The sequence below is a fragment of the Rhincodon typus genome, chromosome 1 (assembly GCF_021869965.1).
Source record: "Rhincodon typus isolate 14 chromosome 1, sRhiTyp1.1, whole genome shotgun sequence".
NCBI lineage: Eukaryota > Metazoa > Chordata > Chondrichthyes > Orectolobiformes > Rhincodontidae > Rhincodon > Rhincodon typus.
Genome location: NC_063332.1, coordinates 172,289,416 through 172,309,249, shown reverse-complemented (window position 1 = coordinate 172,309,249; position 19,834 = coordinate 172,289,416). Strand labels below are relative to the sequence as shown.

The 19,834-nt window shown below is 42.8% G+C and overlaps 1 protein-coding gene across 4 annotated transcripts in view; it reads right to left on the bottom strand.

The window, feature by feature from the left end:
• bmpr1ba (bone morphogenetic protein receptor, type IBa) overlaps positions 1–19,834 on the bottom strand; it is a 110,070-nt gene that overhangs the window by 63,091 nt on the left and 27,145 nt on the right. The window contains exon 1 of one of the 4 annotated variants that reach the window (XM_048602718.1): positions 491–594. The exons of the other annotated variants lie outside the window; for them this stretch is intronic. The gene's annotated coding sequence lies outside the window, so the exon portion shown is untranslated. Of the gene's footprint in view, positions 1–490; positions 595–19,834 lie in introns of those variants that run through there. 4 annotated transcript variants of the gene reach the window in all.

Below are 19,834 nucleotides of genomic sequence, written 5' to 3'. Positions count from 1 at the left end.
TTCTTCAGAAAATGAAGAAGGGTCTAGGCCCGAAACATCAGCTTTCCTGCTCCTCTGATGCTGCTTGGCCTGCTGTGTTCATCCAGCTCTACACCTTGTTATCTCAGATTCTCCAGCATCTGCAGTTCCTACTATCACTAAGAGTCTAATGATGACCATCTTTGTAAAAACTAATGTTATTAGTTCACTCATGTCCTTTAGGGAAGGAAACTGTTATCCTTACCTGATATGGCCTGCATGTGATTCCAGGTCCACAGCAAAGTTGACTCTTAACTGCCCTCAGGGCAATAAAGTGCTGTCCCCTATCCCTTGAATGAATAAAAGAAGAGACAATGCTACATATTACTGAGAAGCATCCCCTCTACAGACTAAAGTTTGAACTAAATCACCATATATTCAGCGAATGAAGAGGTGATTGTTTCATTTTGGGGCACTTGTATTTACTAAATAAATAGAAAAGAAACAACAGCATGCAAATAGTACTACTTACACAAACAGAGGCCTGCAACAACTTCTGTGTCAGCAACAGAACCATAAACTATGCAAAGCACAGTGTGTGAGTGTCAGGAGGGAGGATATTTCAGTCACTGTACACTTTAAACAAAGAAAAGCTTACAAATACTGTGTGAGGCCAAAGCCCTAAGAAATACAGCAAACATATGGCATACATGAAAGACAGTACAAGGTATGTTTTATTTCAGCTTAATTTATGATCTGTTACAAAAATTGGTCACCGTCCAAGTTACCATAAATGGCAATTGAACAGGAAAAACACAATGCTTTCATTACACCTACTTGTTGAACTAACCTTTCCTAGAATCATTGTGTTCTCAGAGCAAAACTGGTCTTTTAGATATTTATACACAACGTAGGCAATACAAAATATTGAGCTTGTTCCTCTTGCCAAAAGGAGAGACTTAGTGCCTGGTCATTGTAGCATCAGCACAAAGCTGAGAGAACTTATTTCTTTGTAAATTTGATGAAACACTGGAAGACAGCTGCGGCGGAATTTTGCAGAAGGCACGTGAATTGAAGGTTCTGGTGTTGTGCTGCATCAGAATTCACTTCGCGTTAAATACTGGAGCTCAATGAAATCTTGGCTTCACCAGCCGAGACCGGCCCCAAAGAGAAGCCCTGTCCCATTTTAAAAGTTCAACCCCTCATCGCAAGACTTGCAATGTAAGCATCAAGGCCATTAACTACAGCAAGTAATGTCTACAAGATAGGGCTGACTCTAATTCCAGGAAATATTCAACTATAAACATGGCACTGAGAAGCCCTTTATCTGGAGTTTTCTTTTAAAAAAAAATGATAAACTGTTAGGTTTTTCAATTAGTAAGTTAGATCGTGAGGAAGAAATCTGTCAGTGTTATATACAAGGCTCAACCCTAGATAGACATGTAAAGTCAGCCCAGAACTGCATGCAATAGATCCAGATAACATTATTAAACAATAATGTCAGTTTTAACTTAGCAACTAATTGAAAATGAGCATTTAATTTGAGGATGGTATTTGGAACGCAGTAAACTGGTGTCAGGAGTAAAGCCTATTTTCCACACAAAGTATATTTTTCCACCTGTTCTTTTAATCAGTGAACACTTTGATCAATCATTGCACCCATACTGATTGGCCCTTCAACTTCATTCGGACAGTGGAGGTTTTGATGATCTGGGGAGGGGGGAGTGGGGGCGTATAGTACAGGAGGTCCCCAATTTATGAACGTTCAATTTACCAAGGCTCGTATTTACGAATGTAATCCCATACGTGGGTTCAATTTTAAAGATCCAATGTATAAACATTTCCTGTACTTACACACAGCTGCTGTACTTCATCCTGTGCTGTGTACTGACTAGCGAACAGACTCCAGAATGGAACCCTTTCACAATCCAGGAACATTCCGATGGAACCCGCTGGGTTTTGATCAGCTGAACGTTTCACACCTGCCTGACTGGAATTCTATGAAGTCAATGGGAAGAGGTCTAGACTTGAACCCAAATCATTTCCCCTTTGAATTCCACTGAATGGACGCATAATGCTAAATTTGGCACTGGCCTGGTGGTATTATCACAGGACTGTTAATCCAGAGGCCAAGTAATATTCTGGAGAAAACCGTAAGAACTGCGAATGCTGTAAATCAGAAAAAAAAACAGAAATTGCTGGAAAAGCTCAACAGGTCTGGCAGCATCTGTTGAGAGAAATCAGAGTTAATGTTTTGGGTCAAGTGACTCTTCCTCAGAACTGATGCTTCAGTCACTTGACCCGAAACCTTAACTCTGATTTCGCTCCTCAGGTGCTGCCAGACCTGCTGAGATTTTCCAGCAACTTCTGTTTCTGTTAATGTTGTGGGGATCTGGGTTGACGGCAGATGGTGGAATTTGAATTCAATAACAAAAAATCTGGAACTAAGAGTCAAAATGATGACCGTGAATCTGTTCTTGATTGTCCAAAAACAAAAACCCATCTGGCTCACTAATGTCCTCAGGGAAGGAAACTGCCATCCTCACCTGGTCTGGCCTACATGTGACTCCAGACCCACAGCAATGTGGTTGACTTTCAACTGCCATCTCGGCAATTAAGGATGGGCAATAAATGCTGTCTAGCCAGCAGTGCCCTCAACCTGTGAATGATTAAAAAGAAATGCTGTAAGGAAAGTCAACCATGCAATCAGTATTAGGGGCACGGGAACAGGGAAAGGCCACTCAGTTCCTTGAGTCTGTTTTGCCATTCAGTTATATCATGGCCGATCAGTACCTTAACCCTATTTACCCAACTTGAGGTCTGCTGACTAACCTCACTTAACTAGTGCACACTTCACAGTTGTTAATGTGATTGGCAGAAGAGCCAAAGATGATATGAAGAAAAACCTTTTTCAGTGGAGACAGTTTACCTCCCTGAAATGTACAGCCCGAGACAGTATGATGGATGGAGGTTCAACTATGGTCTCCAAAGGAAGTTGCATAAGCACTTGATGAAAACTTACCTGATGCAAAAGTACAGGGACAGAGTGAAGGAATGACACTAGTAAGATTCCCCTTACAGAGTGCCAGCATAAACACGATGGATCAAAGTGTGTTATATAGAAATAATCTACAATTCCATTCTATGGCTTTCTGCATTTATGATGGATACATTTCATCTGTATCTCAGACGCAGCCTAGGAACGGATATAATGGCAACACTGTGGAGAAATTATGCACCAAGCTCCTTTAGAAATGGAAACAAAAGCATGGATTTGCATTTATACAGTAGCTTTCATGAACTCAAGCCTTTCCAAAGTGGATTGTAGTTAATGTGTGGTCACTGGTGTAATTCTGCTCTCTAGTAATAATGCCTATGACGCATCTATTCAGCACTTTCAAAACAAGACTAACTTCTCCACCGTCAGCGAGAGGTAGAATAAGGGTAAGGGCTGGAGAGGAGAGGGTTTACATTTTTTGACATTATTTTGAAGGTGGTAACCTGGTAAGGTAGTGTGCCCACCCAGTGTAGAAACTACGTTCCTTTGCTGCATTGCTCTCAGTGAACTTGAATTTGGGAAGATTACTGCTTGCAATTTGAGCACAGACATGTAAGCCTGAATGTTTCTGTAAACCCTGTTACCAATTCATACCAACTCTGACAGATATGACGTGCAGTCGTATTGGATCGAGGGTGAGACAGGGTAAATGCAGGAAGGATTTTCCCAATGGCCGGGGTGTCCAGAACCAGGGGTCACAGTCTAAGGATACAGGGTAGGCCATTTAGGACTGAGAAGAGGAGAAACTTCTTCACTCAGTGGGTAGTGAACCTTTGGAATTCTCCGCTACAGAAACCAGTTGAGACCAAACCATAGAATGTTTTCAAGAAAGAGTTATATATAGTTCTTACAACAAAAGCAGAGCAATCAGGAACAGGATATAGAGTTGGATGATCAGCCACGATCATACTGAATGGCTGAACAGGCTCAAAAGGGCTGAATGGCCCACTCCTGCTCCTATTTTCTATACTTCTTTGGAAGACAAAACAGAAGATTCACAGGATAACAGAGCTCTACAGCTATCTAAAATAACAGTACAGCTTTAGGCCCTTTTCTTTCGTAAAGAGAAGACTGGGTGCTGATATTGTCAATGGCTTTAAAATAGTGAAGGGATTCAATTGGATTAACATAGACAGGTTGCTTTCTGTTGTGGGACTATCCAAAATTTGGGACAATAAACGCGAGGTATTTCATAATAAATTCAATAGGGAATTCATAAGAATTATATTTGCTCAGTGAGTGGTGAGAATGGGGAACATGTGGCACAAGGTAATGGTTCTGAAAGTGGTAATGGTGAAGGCTCATTAAGTTCTGCCCAATGTGATGATATCAGACAGCCTTCAGGAGGTGGTTCAGACAGTTTAGCACAAAATTTCGATGGAGTCAAACGTGATATACCCCTGATAGTCTTAAGTCATTATGTATACATGGACATTAACCAGCAAAGGTAGCAGGACAGATGGAGACAGATGGAGAGAATAAAGGACTGAAGATGCTGGAAGCCAGAGTCTTTGGCGTGAGGCTGGAAAAGCACAGCAGATCTGACTGCATCTGAGGAGCAGGAAAGTCAACATTTCGGGCCGAAATTCTCCTGACGAAGGGTTTTGGTCTGAAACATTGACTTACCTGCTCCTCGGATGCTGATTGACCTGCTGTGTTTTTCCAGCCTCACGCCTGAAGAGGGATGGATACTGGAGATGAAGATGGAGAGAGCAGTCAATAAAGCATGCAGTGCCCTTGACTTTATTTATAGGAGCATTGAGCACAAGAGCAACGAGTTAATGCAGAACTTATGTAAGACACTTGTTAGACCGTTCTGAAGAAGTGTCATTGGACCTGAAAAGTTCACTCTGCCTTTTCTCCACAGATGCTGCCAGACCTGCTGAGTTTTTCCAGAAACTTCTGTATTTGTTTTATATAAGACATTTGGTAGACCTCAGCTGAAGTATGCAGCACAGTTCTGGGTGCTATACTTCAAGGAGGATGTAAACGCATGGAAGACATTCCTGAAGAGGTTTAAAAGAATGGTTCCAGGACTGAGAAACTTCAATGACGAAGATACGTTGGAGAGGTGCAGGCTGGTTTAATTGGAAATGAGAAGGCTAAGAAGAAATTTGATAGAAGTTTTCAAAATTATGAGTGACAGGGAGAAACTATTCCACTCCTAAAAGGTATCAAGAAACAGAGGGCACAGATTTGAAGTGATTTGCAAATGAAGCAAATTGCAATGCAAGAAAAAAATATTCATACATCGAGTGGTTAGGGTCTGGAATACAAAGCTGAAAGTACAGAGGAGGCAGATTCAATTGAGGCATGCATGATGGCTTTGGATGATTATTTGAATAAAACCTTTCTCCAGGTTAAAGGGAAAAGGCAGGAAAATTGTACTAAATCACAATGCGCATTCAGTGGGTCAGTGCAGACACAATGGAATGAATGGCTTCATTTTGCACTATAACAATTCTGCAATACTGTGATATTTAACTCGTTCATCCAATTTGTACATATTGCCATCACACAACAAACTGCTTCTTTAGATATCTAGGCAAGTGCCCCTTCAATGTGAAAACTCACCACTGGTCAATCCTCTGTCACTAATAATTAAATTCCTAAGGCCCTTAGATCCAGCATTGAAGCAAGGATCAGTGGTCGCACTGTCCCTCGGCCACCTCAAGCCAATAAGACAAAACTCACTATCAGAAGGAGTAACTGAGGTAAAAAGAAGAGATGGATTTGAGAAGAAGCTCAATAAGCACATAGGGGAGAAAGGGAACTGAAAGATACCCTGATAGGAGATAGCAAGAACTGCAGGTGCTAGAGTCGATACAGTGTGGAGCTGGAGGAACACAGCATCAGAGGAGCAGGAAAGTCGATCTTTCGGGTCGGGACCTCTGGAGTCCTGATGAAGGATCCCAGCCCAAAACGTTAAGTTTCCTGCTCCCCTGATGCTGCCTGACCATCTGTGTTCCTCCAGCTCCATACAGTATCGACATTATCCTGATAGAGTCGGGTGGAAAGGGCTAAAAGGAAACTCATGTGGGGCAGTGACATTGGCAAAGACCAGCTGAGGTGGCTTATTTCCATGTGGCAACCTCTCATCAGTGCTTTCGTATTTATAGTCGTTATGGTAATGTAGTAATTAGTGAATAGAGTCGCACTATGTAAAGTGTGCAACACCATGTATGTAAACAGGTTCCACATGGTAGATTGATTAGTAAGGTTAGATCACATGGGATCCAGAGGGAGTTAGCCAATTGGATATAAGTAGAAGACAGAGGGTGATGGTAAAGGATTGTTTTTCAGACTGGAAGCCTGCGAACAGAGAGATATCTGTACACTGAATGTTGTCTCAGTTTTCTCTCTCTCTCCTCAGAGAGATATCTGTACACTGACTGGTGTTCAGCTGTCTCCTGAGAGTGACGAAAGACTGACACCAGTCAGTGTACAGATATCTCCCAGAGAGAGAGGCAAGGGATTGAGAAACACCAGTCAGTGTACAGATATCTCCCTGAGAGAGAGGGAGGATTGAAAGAGACTAATCAGTGTAGAGATATCTCCCTGAGAGAGAGAGGACTGAGTAACACCAGTCAGTGTAGAGATATCTCCCTGAGAGAGAGGGGATTGAGAGACAGTAGTCAGTGTACAGATATCTCCCTGACAGAAAGAGGGGATTGAGAGACACCATTCAATGTACAAATACCTCCCTGAGAGGGAGTGGACAGAGAGACACCATCACTGTACAGATATCTCCCTGAGAGAAAGTGACTGAGACACACCTTCTTTGTGTTGTTGTTTTCTATGGTTTAACAGATCCAATACACTGACTGGCCTACTCTAGCTCCTTGTTTGTATATTGATTTGTTCATATTCTAAATTACCACATTGTCAGACAATGGTCATGTCCAAGCATGGAGTTGATGAGATAGTGTTCACTGGGCATTTGACAACAGTACATGGCTTCTCACTTGCAACCACATCAAGATGTCAAACAGCTCTTTTTCTCCGTTTTGACAATGAGCCTGTGTGAGTAAGCCATGATTTTCAAAGAACCACTGATTTTAATCAGAGTTGCTCCCAACGGTATCCATGAGATTGACAGTTCATTCCTTGGGTGGGAGGAGGTCCAGAAAAACACTTGAACAGATGCAAAGGGGCACTGTCAGCAAATGGGGAACCAAGATAAAAATAGAGAGAGCCAGGAACAGAAGGTCATGTTGCACAGATGAGATTTCGGGGGTTCATGGGTAAAACAAACCAGTTTGGGCCAAAGGGTCTGTTTCTGTGTTTCAGACTCAATGTATTAATTGGTGTTTTAATTGGGGTTTCAGAGCAGGGGTATAGGAGAGTTTGAAATATATAGAAACATAGAAAATAGGAGCCATTCACCCTTGAAGACTTCTCTGCCATTCGATATGATGATGGCTGATCATTCAACTCAGTCCCCCGTTCCAACTTTCCCCCTATACCCATTGATTCCTTTAGCCAAAAGAGCTAGTTCTATCATTGTCATTTTGTCATGTCTGTTCGCAGACATTTGAACCTCTAAACTGAAAGATTTCTCACAAGAAACAAAGAGAAGAGAACACTGAAAAATTTCTCTCGGTAGCTGCACGCCACTCACTGCCTTGTGAAGTTTAACATGTTGAAATCATTCGGAGTAGACCAATTAATACAGTTTACTATTTATCAGGAAATGGGCCCCTTGACCCCTGTTTTAAACGAGAAAAAAAAAATAAACAGAGGGGAAATATCCGGAATCCTGGCTGAAAAATCTAAAAGACACACTTCATCTACGTGCAGGTCAGTAGCAGATAAAGCAAAAACTGGGTGGGCTGCAACATGTGTCTCCAGAGGGTAACGTTCCAGCTTAGAGACACAAAACCCAGCCTGGTACAAGAGTGTCAACAGAACTTGTCACAAATTTAGGGAAAACATTTGAAGGTAAAGCAGAAGGAAACATTTAATTGGACCACAGGAGATTATAGCAGTGACACCACCAAAAGAAACTATTGTGTGATTGTTCAAAAAAGTGGAAAATCTTTAGTAGGAAGGGGAGAAATGGAGCAATATATCTGCCAACGACCTCAGCAAGTGGCTTCACTCCTCATCTATGTTTTCAATAAGTCTTTACAGAGAAAAAGCATGTTTTTCAAACAGCTCTGGAAACCATGCAGTCATCTGCATCATTCCTGTTTCAAAGCATCATTTGCCCTGAAGTACTTCCAAGTTCCAACAGACTATCTGCATCTCAGAATCCCCACAGCATGGAAACAGGCCATTCAGCCCAACAAGTCCAGACTGACCGTCCCACCTAGACCCATCCCTCTAACCTTGCATTTCCCACGGCTAATACATCTAACCTACACATCCCTATGGACAATTTAACACAGCTAATCCACCTAGCCTGCACATCTTTGGACTGTGGGAGGAAACTAGAGTACCCGGAGGAAACCCACACAGACACGGGGAGAATGTGCAAACTCCACACAGACAGTCACCTGAGGGTGGAATCAAACCTGGGTCCCTGGCGCTGTGAGGCAGCAGTGCTAACCACTGAGCTGCCGTGCCACCTTCATTAAATGGGCAAAATCTTGTACAGCACTTTGCAAACAGAAAGTACAGGTAGTTCTCCTATAACGTGATTGTTACGTTCTTGTGTGACCTCGCACTATAGAAAAACAGCATGGAAAATCACACTATAGGGAAATCACTATAGAAATTCGCTATACCCGTACAGCAGGAAGTTCATATTATCCAAACAGCATCCACTATTCATTAATCATGTTACAGCCAATTCGCGTTAATGAAACACGTGTTATAGCAGAACTACCTGCACACAAGCAGCAAAAAAAGTAGGAATAAAAACAAAGTTGCTGGAAAAGCTCAGCAGGTCTGGCAGCATCTGTGGAGGAGAAAACAGAGTTAACGTTTCGGGTCTGGTGATCCTTCCTCAGAACTGCAAAAAAAAGTGTTTGGTTATTGATTCACGACTACTTTCTAACCTGGGAGAGGTCAGGACTCATAATCATCAGCTAATTTTCAACAAAATCCCTCTCTGGAGAAAAGACAAGCACTAAGACTTCAGATACCTGCTGTGGCGGAGGGGAGTTTGGGCCCAGTACGAGACCCTGCAGCATCAGCAGTGGCTGCATCGGCGAGGTAGGCCCGAAGCTGACTCATCGAGGCAGTGGAGTCGAGTTTGGGCCGGTACGATAGCCAGCGGCATCCGTGGCATCTGCATTGGCAAGGTCCATCGAGGCTTCACAGTGGCGAGGGCATCAGTGGAGGAGAGATGGCAACAGAAAGTGGTGACTTTCGTTCCAGCAGTGACAGTGTGGGGAAGGGAACTCGTACCTGGCCACCAGGACCATGGCCCATGATGGAGCACTTAACAAGAAGGACTGTAAAGGTGAACACTTTTTCCATAGAATCCCTACAGTGTGGAAGCAGGCCCTTAGGCCCAAGAGGTCCACACCGACTCTCAGAGGATCCCACCCAGACCCATTCCCCAAACCCACCTAATCTACATATCCCTGGGCACTATAGGCAATTTAGCATGGCCAATCCACCTAGCCCGCACATCTTTGGACTGTGGGAGGAAACCGGAGCACCCAGAGGTAACCACGCAGACACGGGGAGAATGTGCAAACTCCACGCAGACAGTCAGCCGAGCGTGGAAGCGAACCAGGGTTCTTGGCACGGTGAGGCTGCAGTGCTAACCACTGAGCTATTTATACCTTTATGTTCTATGTGTTGGTTTATATTTCTATGTTTTAACATGGTGCCAGAGAGTGGCAACATTATACAATACTTTTCACTGTAATTTTAACAATAAGTAAAATAAAGTAAAATCAGATTCTGCCCGAGTGCATTTCCCGTCAAGCTGACCTCACCTGTTTAAAACAATAACTTTTGACATAGCGCCTTTATCCTGATAAAATGTCTAAAGGTGCTTCACAGAGACATTATAGATCATATTACAACATAGAACTACAGACAGAGACACTGGATCTAAAGCTTGGTCCAAGTGGTATGGAGTTTCATGATCATTACTCAGAGCTCCAAAGTACTGTGTGGACATTTGTAATTCCAAAAGTGTTTTTAAAAGTGGGTTAATACAGCCAAATTTGGCTGCAGAAATAAATTAAGTGGCCATGTGGAGACAGCAAATATTGAAATTCAATCCCAGTTGAAAGAAATCAGAACTACAGAGTCTCAACCAATTTGCCAAACTAAGGATTGCCGCACCTATGGATGTGTAGGAATCAAACAATACCCTTAAACAGGAGAAAGAAGCAAGTCAGAATGTACCGTGACCTCTTGTGAATAAAGATAATGAGGGGCAGACAATCCCCTGCTCAACAATAAACTCCACCCAGTGGATTAAGCCCCAAACTGTCACATTTTGGTATTTTCCCTTTAATGAATATTGAAGAGCAACTCTACTGGAGTGTGCTGGTGGGACTGGGCATTCTCATGTGTACCAGCCTGTGTTAGTGTGCTGTGAAAGTCAATGTCGAAAAGCTATCCCCTAGTTACCCCTGTGTTGCAGGTAAAAGGAAGAATTTCTCTCACTCTGAGTGCAGCAAACCAGAATAAAAGGACAATAAAAGGACTCTCTCTCTCACTCTGAATGTTGGAATTCAATCACAGTTGAAAGGAATCAGAACTGCAATATCTCAAACAACCTGTAAAACTGGAACTGTGAAGCTGACTGTACAATTATCAACATTAAATTCTACTGGTAACCTTTACTGCACTGGTCGCAATGTTAAACTGTGTACTCTTCACCAACAATTCGGAGAAGCCCATATATTTGTTTATTAGACTTCTTTCTTTTTGACTCACCTCCTATTTCTAAATGTGTGCACCTGTGTGCTTCTGTTACTAATTCTCCTCATGTTTGGTAATTAATAAATTTACTCTTTGTTAACTCCAAGAAAGCCTGGTTAAATTACTTCCTTTTACAATATAAGTTGACGTGATCTGGGAGAAAGGTATTCATGAGGGAAGACATTCTTTTTTAATATTAATCTTGTCGTGACTGACCAAGGACAGGGATGATGTGAATAAAACAGTGGAGCCAGTTCACCCTTCATCGATAGGGGGGTGAACAGTTTGGGGCATCCTGCCTGGAACTGTAATGAATTGAGGATGGAGTCTGGTTGTAACATGAGGAATGAACTGAAGAAGGCAAGTGAGGTACAGAGGTGGAAAGGTGTAGCGAGGGAATTCCAGAGTTTGGGAATTCCAGAGTTTGTGACCCAGGCAAATAGGTTTACAGCATTGTCTTGCGCCATGAATTAGAATTAGAATTAGCTTTATTTTCACATGTACTCACAAGTACAGCGAAAAGTTTAGAAGTCACCACTAACAGCGCCATCTTAAGTCCTGAGGTACTTAGGTACAGATTCTTAAGAACAAGTTCTGAGGGAAAGTAAGATTAGAAAAATAAAGAAATAAAACATCAGGCAATGAGTTAGAAAACTGGAGAAATAAGAGCTTGGAATAATTGTCCTTCCAACCCAGACAGTGTCAGGCTTCACCTCGAGTTTGGGAATGCTGGGAGTCAAGTCTGCACTGAGGCTGGGAGTTGATTCCACAATGAGAGGATGAACCAAAAATGTTACGGCAAACTATAATAGTAATAGTTGCGCCTATGCACTGTTCGAAGAATAATCGAATTTGTCTGGTGTTTTACCATACCAAAGGGCATACTGTTATTGTAAGTAAAGCCAGGACAAAAAGTTAAAGCAGTGAATTCTCAGCTCAGGGGAGCTTGCCTGCTTTGGGGGGAGTTAGGCAGGATCAGGGAGTAATTAGATCAGCCACAATTTTACTGATTGGCTGAGGAACAGCTGAGACTGCCTTGTTTATACATTTGTATGTTAGTATGACATGTTGGCAGACTGGGTGCCAATGTAGTTTATCACCTCACACAGGACGTGCCCATGTGTTGTAATGCTTTAAATTTGATTAAGAAACACTAACTCTCTGATGACCATGACTATAAAGCCAATTCTAATTCTAATTCATGGCGCAAGACAATGCTGTAAACCTATCTGCCTGGGTCACAAAGACACAAGTTATTGGAAGAAAATAATTAAAAGCACGAGCTGGAGCAATGATGTAGGACAACAGGGAAACACATCTGCTGGCTACTAAATCATCATAGATCATAGAATCCCTACTGTATGGAAACAGTCCATTTGGCCCAGCAAGTCCACACTGCCCCTCTGAAGAGTATCCCACCCAGACCCATTCCCCTACCCCTACATTTCCATTGTCTAACCCACCGAACCTAAACATCCCTGGGCACTATGGACAATTTAGCATGGCCAATCCACCTACCCTGCACATTTTTGGACTGTGGGAGGAAACCAGAACACCCGGAGGAAACTCACACAGAGACAGGGAGCTTGTGCAAACTCCACACAGATAGTCGCCCGAGGGTGGAATGGAACCCAGGTCCCTGGTGCTGTGAGGCAGCAGTGCTAACCACTGAGCCACCGTGCCACCCAAATTTGTAACATTTCTAAATCATCACAGGAACTGTAGTTTCAGCCGATAAAACTGCTGACTAGATTGGTCACAGGGTGCAGAACTGCCTGTATCAGTTATAACAGCCGCAACATGAATACAAACAAAAACAGAAAGTACTGGAGAAACTCAGCAGGTCTGGTGAAGAGAGAAATTCAGTTACTGTTTCAAGTCCGGCAACTCTTTTTTGGGAGCGAAGGGAGGTGGAAAAATCAGGGGTTCTATGCTGTTGAGTAGGAGTTTCTCCAGAACTTGCAGTTTTTATTTCACCATTTAAGTGCGCTCTTGTTGGTTCAGAATCACCTGTCAATATACAAGATCAATGTAGAAATTCTGAACAGAAAACATACTTCGGAATCCCTTCAGAATCTCATAGCCAGGATGTGGAAGGTAACTCAAGGTTCTTTCCTTCAGTCCTTTCCTTCTGCATCTCCCTTCAAGTCAGTAAATCATTGCACTGGAATAGAGGAAAGGTGTATGGGAAAAAAGTGATTTTGAAACGATCACAGCCAATGGAGATTGCTCCTCCACATACTGCTCATATTGCCCTTACTTGCTCCCTCAAAGCTGACAATTTCTTCCTGATCGCTACCTACTGCCCTCAAGTTTGGCACTTCTTCAGCACCTTGGAGTGTTTTACTGTGAAAATTGTGTGCTACATAAATGCAAGTTGCTGTTTTTGGTGGGGCACAGAATTGTTCACACAAACATCATGACACCAAACAGCAGGACCTTATAGATTGCCAGCAGTAGCACAAAATGATCCAAGATCATTTGAAAACTTTTCTGCAAGAAGTTTCATAGATTCTTGTCATGTTCTAACACTAACATGTATCCAGAAGCAAAAAAAAATCTGATTACACTCGAGCTAAATAGATTGGACCTTGAGGCATTTTCTTTTTCGACACAATGAGGCTGCTGTTTGTGTAATGCAACAATTCAGGTGGAAAGGAAGGTTCCATTAATCTCACAATCCACTGGGTGTAAACCATCACCACAAACTCAACACATATTGTGAAAGTAGGGTTGATTTGACAGGGTCATAGCTTAGTTGTGGGTTCTCCTCCTCAAGTCTTTCTTTGCATATCACACCCAATTCCAAACTTGCTTATACAAGGAAACGTCAAGCTCTTTTCAAAATATTGCTTAGAGGTCAAATAAAAGACCACACAGGTGTCTGCTGTGTCACTGACTAGGAGCTATCAAAAGTACCTGGAATCTGATCTCCTAACTAACAAATTCTTCAGCATTGCAAACTTTTAGTAGGAATGTCACACCACTGTTTATTAATTTCTAAAGCCCCTGAGTCATATATAAAAGCTGACTTCTGCAGAGCTGCATTAACCTTTCGAGAAACAGGCTTCTTTTCTTTTCTCTGTAACCCATTGTCTTCTCGTAAAATACAAGACTGTAACTTCTGTTAGCAAAGACTGTATTCAGGAAGACTATGCATGTCTGTGACGCACTGCGCAAATCACAGACAGTTCATTGTCTTAAAGCTGCTGTGGTATCCAGCAAATGTGGCAGCCTCCCTGTGCACAGTAAGATCCCACATGCAGCCAGCGAGATGAATGACGACTGAATTGCTTTCGCAAGTGTTGGGCAGGATTGAATATTGGCTTGGGCACCAGGAGAATTCACTATTTTTCCTTTGAATAGTGCTGAAAACGTTGAATCACTTGATTCAACTTGAAGCTAAATAGCTTTAATATACCATCTAACAATACAGCACCACCGGCTATGTTGCACCCCCTAATTACCACTCAGATGTGTCAGCCGAGAATGAGATCTTGACCCATAGTTTTTCAGCTTGAGTGAGAGCCATACAAACTAAGACAATGTCACTAAAACAAGCAATTTGCTTGGCCTACGTAGAATATTCACAAGCCATTAGTTTTTAAAAGGGCAAATAAATGAGCAAAAGCCTGGCTGATGGAATGTAATATGGGGAAAAGCGAGGTCATGTACTTTGGCAGGAAAAACAGAAGATCTGAATATTATTTAAATGGAGAAAGACTGCAGAAAACTGTGGAATAAAGGGATCTGGGAGTTCTCATCCATGAATCATAAAAACCCAGCATCCAAGATGAGGGAATGTTGGGATTTCCAGAGGGAATGGAGTATAAAATTAAGGAGATATATGGTTAGAACTATACAAGGCATAAGTCAGACCACAGCTGAAATACTGTGAACAGTGTTGACCCCCTATCTAAGGTAAGATATACTGACATTGGAGGTAGTCCAGAGAATGTTCGCGAATCTGATACCTGCCATGGAGGGACTGTCTCATGAGAACAGGTTGAGTAGATTGTACTCATTGGCACTCAGAAACATAAGAGGTAACCTTATTGAAACATACAAGATTCTTAGGGGACTTGACAGAGAAGATGTGGAAAGGCTGTTTCCCCTTGTGGGAGGATCATACCAGAGGGTATAATCTAGGAATAAGGGGTCACAAATATATGGCAGAGATAAAAAGAAATTTCTTCTCTCGGGCGATAGTGAATCTGTGGATATTTTTTACCGCAGAGGGCTGGATTGTTAAAGTATATTCGAGACTGAGCTAGACAGATTTCCAATTAGTAACGGCATCAAGGGTTATGGGGAAAAGGCAGGAAAGTGGACTGGAGGATTATCAGATCAGCTATGATCTCACTAAATTGTGATGACAACTCGACGGGCTGAATGGCCCACTTCTGTTCTAACTTCTTGTGGAGTTATTCACAATAGTCGCTCAAGAGACGGAGACAAAGAACAAGGTCGTAAGCAAAATGGTGCTTGAGAAACTCACAGCCTGCTCTCCAGGCTGCAGTAAATGAGCATCATTTGAGGTTTTTTTTAAGGTAGAAGCAGAACTCTCAGAGGGAATGAAAACAGTGAAAACCACTAATATTCAAAAATAAATGTATTGGTCGTAGTGGAAATTCATTTTGATGTACAACACAATTTCGACGAGCATGTCTCATTCACCAGTATTGCTCGTTTTTATTTTACTTCGGGAAGGCAGCACACTAACACCCAAATACTTCAGCTGTTCTACATTTAGCGGTTACACACAAACCAGATGCTCTGGGTAAGCACTTGACAACAAAACCTCTTCAAACACCAGTGACTAATTCACTATGGAACGACAGGGTGCCTTCTCAGTTGAATCTATCACCAAACAACACAGTCACCAATTGAGGCTTTGAAAAGGACAGAAAGGAGCAGATTTACAAAACCCCTCTGTTTCGTGGTCACTTTTCTTCCCTGTCCAGTCCTGCAGTGCGTAAAGAAATCGTGACTTAAATGGGCATGGTGCTCCGAGCAAAAACCATCGATTAAAAACATGTTTCAGCTGAGAAAACATTCATTAGAGCTAACGCAGAATGACGCTAGCCTTGAAACCAGCACCTGGGATGGTAATACACAGAACCTTTTTCCTTAAAGTTTATTCCTGTTTACCCTGACTCTGCCCCTCAAACCACAGAGTCAGGATTGTAGGTAGCAGGAGTCAAACCTGTGCAGGAAAACCCCAATAGTTTGCAAGCCCCTGGCCTTACCCACTCGGCCATGATTGTATTTCCTACGCAGAACCTTTAATAGCATTCGTTTAATGATATCCTTCTGTCCACTCTTTGACTTAGGCAATTACTAGTTTGTTTTAAACGGCTGAAGCACTGGGTTTAAATAGCGGACCAGGACTGGCGCCAACATTCAATTTTTGTTTATCACACCAATGTCATTTCTCTGCACTCTGCAGAAACATAAATTAAGTCATTAAAAGATTACCCGCAATAAAATCCATTAAAATCCACTTCAGCTCTGTATATTTACTGTATCCAGGGTTAAATTTTTCATTTTTGCTGTCCTCTTCCACAGGATCTCATCAGCTCCCCTTTATGTTGTTATCTGATTAACTGTCATTTAAACATGATTTCTGACAAGGTGAGTGAGTCAACAGGCTATTCATCAACAGGAATCATCACAGCCAGGTTCAGCAGATGCCAGAAGGGACACTTCCTGTGGAGGTAGCAAGAAATGCAGATGCTGGAGTCAGAGATAACACAGCGTGGAGCTGGAGGAACACAGAAGGCCAGGCAGCATCAGAGGAGCAGGAAAGCAGATGTTTCTGGTCGGGACTCGAAATCTAACACGTCCTGTGGAGTTGTTGGACAGCAATCTGGAGAGGCAATCTTTTCCCCTTTTTCCCCCTCTGTAGCAGAAACGTACTGAGACTAGTTGTCATCTAGAATATAGAACATAGAACAGTACAGGCCCTTCGGCCCATGATGTTGTGCTAAACTTTTACCCTAAGCCTAAGGTCGATCTAACCTCCACCCCTACCTTATACTATCATCCATATGCCTGTCTAATAGCTGCTTAAATGCCCCTAATGAGGCGGACTCCACGACCCTCTCCGGCAATGCATTCCATGCCCCTACCACTCTCTGAGTAAAGAACCTACCTCTGACATCTCCCCTATATCTACCTCCACTCACTTTAAAACTATGCCCCGTCGTAATAGCTACCTCCAACCTAGGAAAAGGTCTCTGGCTGTCCACTCTATACCTCTGATCATTTTGTACACCTCTATGCCACCTCAGTGGTGAACAACTAACTTAACAGAAACAAGGCAGTGGATTTGGGATTTTCCTCGTACAGAGGGGATGTTTACTGGATAAACTCAGGTGAGTAACAAGTATTTCAAATTCCTACCTTTTAACCTCTTCCCACAGTTTGGAATCAATGCTGATCATAGCATGATTTTGAAAAATGCCAACACTGATGGCTTGACAATATTTACAAGTATTTGGACGAGAACAGCAATGGTATGAGGACATCCTGAAATCCCACTTGGGCAATATTTTGCTGCTTATTGGGCAACTGAATTATGTGGGAGGCTGGGGAAGGAGGGAGCACGGAGGGTTGGGGATGAAACAGCCATCAGACAGACGCTGCAGTTCTTTGAACAAGTCCACCAACACCTCAGTTTTCATCCTGGTTTTCAAAATCTTCCTTTGCCTCAGCCTTCCCAGTGTCTTTAACCTCATCCCTGCTTTAATCAATCACTCTACCTTCAGCAAACATTCTTTCAACTGCTCTGGAATTCTGTGCCTAAACTTTTTGACCACTTGTTCCTCCTCGAAGACACCCTGTAAAAACGCATGTCATTGACCAAGTTTTTGTTCATTGTCTGAATATGCTCTCGTGTGGCTCAGTGACAGATTATAATTGCTCCCACCTTGGGACACGTTACTGTACTTATGTTGCAAAATAAATGCAAGTTGCTGTTGTTTCATATCCAGTGTTTTGTTCAGTTTGAAAGGTTGGTTCAGTCATGCACTGACAGTGTAACACAAAACTACAGTTTGATTTGAGACAGGGATTGGTGCCAAGTCTTTTAGTTCACAAGCCAACAAACCACATCACCCAACTTTCCTGTCAAGTATTTGCTTATCAAGCCAGCTTTACCCCAGAGCCTCCCCTCACAGTATAGAACCCTTTCTGGTTTACAAAAACAATAGCCCCACAACCTCCCCGTTCATTTAGGGTCATATAGTACAGAAATAGTCCCTTCGGTCCAACCAGTCCATGCCGACCACAATCCCAAACTAAACTAGTCCCACCTGCCTACGCTTGGCCCATATCCCTCCAAACACTTCTTATTCATGAACTTTTCTAAATGTCTTTTAAATGTTGTAACTGTACCCGCATTTACCTCTGGCCTCTTGAACATCCCCAGTTCTAAACATTCCACCATTCTTTCAGCTGTCTCAAATTCCCTCACTAAACATCTTCCCCTCCCTTTCCCCCTTAACATATACTTTAAAACCCACTGCAGTGACCAAGCACTTGACCAGTAATTGAAAAATGTGGCTCGGTGTTGCATCTTATTTTATAATGTTGCTGTGATGCACCTTGCAATGTTTCATTCTGCTAAAGGCACTACATAAGTGCTGGCTAGTGCTGGCGTTCTAGTACAGGTTTCCTATCACTAGCATGGTGCTGACAGTTGATGCCAATTTAAAGAAAGGCCAGAACAACAGGAGCGGGCTGTAATTGACAATTTGTTTTCAGTAACAGCTCTCAGGAATGATGTAGCATCTCCCCCGTCCTGCTCTTGCTAATATACACAAGAAAGGCCACATACTTAGCTTTCATCCTGAGCAAGGCTCAGGTGTGACACACACAGATGCCAGGTAAAACCGAGCTCGGCTTATCTTGCACACTGTTATTGGGAATGACAGAGCTGACAATCGGAGAGCCGTTTTTGTTTGAGGAACATAATCCTCACCCCTGTTGCTGGTGACAGGGTGCGCCCAAGGTTTCGCTCCCATCCAAATTCCTAACGTGGGATCAAAGAACAAGCAATAATAAACAAGAGGGCTTGTTTTACCCTTGGCTTTTAGGCACAAAGGTGACACAATGTGGCTGTCAATGAACCCTGAAGTGTTACAAATCCACTGATTCCCACAGTGAACTACAGGGAAATCATCAACTCACTTGAAAGAAAAAAAATCTCCCAGTGCTTTGGAATGAGGTGCATTTGGGGGCATTTTGACTGTGCAATTACATGGGCCATCTGCCTGAATCCTTTCTTCAATTGTAAGATTAGTGCTACAGTCGCTGCCACTAACACTTCCCAGAATTAGCTTCTGCTGGGCACCTCTGTCAATCTGTGCAGCGATTAAACTGTGTGAATCCAATAAACTCCAAGGACTCTCAGCCCCCTGCCCCCAAGCCCACTCCCATGACCGCAATAATTGGAAACTCCATGCTTAACCTGGCTTCCACGACCAGGGCACATACAGGCAAGGAAATGCCTGGTGAGTTGGGCAGGTCTAGTTTAACAGTGAACCTCCTCTATGTGTGTTCTCTCTCTCTCTCTCTCCCCGTCTGTCTCTCATATGCTCTGCCAACTGATCTGCCAGTCACTTCTCATGTCAGCATGGTAACATAATGGCACCATTGCACTTCATAATTGTGCCACCCAGCGCGCATAGGCACTCGTACTGGAGTCAAGACTGAATGTCTATACATTACAATGGCATTAAGAAATAAAAACCTGAGGATGATAGAAGTCAGCTTAATCCTGACATTCCTGTATCAAGGCAGTTTAAAGCCATCAGAACAGCAGTATTGTGATTTTTTTTCCCCCCTTTTCACTAATCCACGTGATGTATCGGTCGTTGGCTAGGACAACAATTACTGCCCATTCCTCATTGCCCAGAGGATGGTTCAGAGTCAATCCCATTACTGTGGGTCTGGAGTCACATGGGATCCAGACCAGGTAAG